Consider the following 2,502-nt stretch of genomic DNA (forward strand, 5'->3'; position numbering starts at 1 on the left):
TCCAGTTCACTTTTCATTCTTTCTGCCACCTCACCACCTTTTCCGAATTCTTGCATTTCTGTGTTATGGGTTTTTTTAGAGAATATTTTTTAAAAAATTAATGGCATCCCATTTATTCACAATTTTCATCTGTCCCAGAAACATTGTTCTGATGGATATTTTTGTCAATAAAGAATGATGCTCTTTTTTTCCTTGTAAAATTTCATCTTTTATAGATGCCGTATCCATTTAGCATGTGTGATTTTTTGTTTTTTGTTTTTATTTGTTTGTTTGTTTTAGGTGAGGCAACCCCTGGTTGACCTCACAGATTGCAAGAAACTTGGCAGCTTACAATCCCTTATTTTTGTATGTTTTACACCTATAGCACCTGGTATTCCTAGATGGTCTCCCATCCAAGTACTAACCAGGTCCAACCCTGCTTAGCTTCTGAGATCAGACAGGATCGGGCTTGTTTAGGGTAGCATGGCCGTAGACCATTTTGTGTTTTTATGTTTATACCTGTGTTGCATGAGTTGGGGTTTTCTGGCAGACCTGTTTGTGAGAGGGTGCTGTAAGTGAAGAGGAATCAGGTATGCCCCCGGCTGGCTAATTTTCACAAGAATATCTTCTCAGATAAAGCCTGGCTCCTTTCTGCCAATGTGGCTTGTGTGCATAATTCTTTGTGACATTCCTGCCTCTTAGCTTAACTATTCTGAACATGACTAGCTCTCAGAGAGCAGGGGCTCTGTTGCCTCTCCATTCAACCCCAGCTTTGAACCCCTTTGCAGACGTGGAATCCAGCTACTGTCCCTTAGGGTAGGTTCTTGTCTACAGGAAGCATATTTGTATTGGAGTGGTATGGAACCTAGTGCTGCTCATTCTCTCTCCTCCATATTTTCAAAAATGGTTCCTATCCAAACACGTTTTCTATCAGCAGCCCTTGCAAACATTGTAGAGTCTGTATTCCAGTTCAACAAAGAAAATCCGTTAGTTATTTTTGCTTTCCTTCCCCATGTTATTTTTTGAAGGTTTCCAAGAAGACAAAGAAAGAATGTTGAGTTTATAGACACCTGTCCCTGGCAGAATTATTCTCTTACTGATTTTAAAAAAAACCTTTTTTTAAATATTAACACTATTTTTTGTTAATGTTCCAAATATTTACCTGAGTTTTTTCCTTTTAATTTTTTGCATGGATACAAATTTAATTTTGATACCAATAAACCTATTTAATTTTTCTCTCTGTCTCCTGTCTTTGTTTTTATGCTAAATGGCTTTCCCTACACTGAGATTTAAATTAGTAACATATCTTGTATCTAGTTACTTGTTCTGAATTTATTTTTTTACACATAGGTTTTTAATTGACCATCAATGATGTGCATATATTGTGTAGGTAGAGTCTTAAATTTTTTCCCAAATAATTAAATTTTCAACTTTTGAATTATTTAACCTTTCTCCATTGACCTGAAATGTCACTTTTAACTATACAAAATATTTATACTAAGTTTAATTTCTAAACTTATGTTCTGTTACATGGAAATGTCTATTTCATCTTATGATAGCTCATTGTCATTTTAATTATTGTAGTTTTATAACTTGTTTAGTGCAACTTTACCATATCACTTTTTTTTTTCAAAATTAATTATCTTTATATGTTTAGGTCTATTTCTGAAAAATAATTGCCAGTTTGGAGATATTCATGCTCTCTATATATAGATATAGGTAATCTCTTCTAATTAATTCATTATTTGACAAATAATAATTACTTCCAAGGAAATACAGTTAGCTGGAAAAAAATCAGGTTACATTCAGAAAAACACAATTAGGTTTAGCGATTCAAATGTATGGGAATTAAAAGTAAAATCAAGATGGCAAATGGTTTAGAACTACTTCTTCCTTTACCTTCCTCTCCATTGTCCTTCATCCAAATCCCATAACTTTACTCCTTTTTTCATTAATAATTATGACTTGGGGAGAAATAGTTATGCTTCCTTAAATCTAAAGTAAGTATAATTTTGAATCTCAGTATATTCTCAACCAGTTACTTGAGTTTTTTAAAATAACTCTTTCTAATAATTTAAATGCCCCCCAAAATAGAGGGAAAAATAACTTACAGAAGAAGTGAGTAGATAATAAAGAGAGAACTATGTGAAACAAAAATTACAATGTTAAGTAATATTTAATGCAACATAAGGGATTGCTGCCAAAATAAACAATAACAACAATAATCATACACTAGTAATAATTAGTAGTGGTATGGTTTCATTGGCTACCATCTATTGAGTGCTAGCTTGCCTAGCATTGTGCAGAGTTCATGGAGCATTTCATTTAATTCCTCACAAACACCCAGGAGGCAGGTACCTTTATTAGCTCAGTTCCATAAACAGGAAAAGTGGAGCTTAGGGAGGCTAAGAACCTGCCTTGGCTTAGCCTGGCGTGGAGGTGGGGAGCTGGGAGGGTCAAACCCAGGTCTGCCTGATTCCAAAGCCTATTCACTTAACCACTATGCTTACTTGACAGCATTGA

At 34.5% G+C, this 2,502-nt stretch overlaps 1 pseudogene; it reads right to left on the bottom strand.

Moving 5' to 3' along the window:
- Positions 1 to 355: 355 nt before the first annotated feature.
- Positions 356 to 474, bottom strand: LOC111742345 (annotated as a pseudogene).
- Between the last annotated feature and the right edge of the window lie 2,028 nt (positions 475 to 2,502).

This window comes from Pteropus vampyrus, unplaced genomic scaffold (assembly GCF_000151845.1).
Source record: "Pteropus vampyrus isolate Shadow unplaced genomic scaffold, Pvam_2.0 Scaffold91, whole genome shotgun sequence".
Taxonomy (NCBI): domain Eukaryota; kingdom Metazoa; phylum Chordata; class Mammalia; order Chiroptera; family Pteropodidae; genus Pteropus; species Pteropus vampyrus.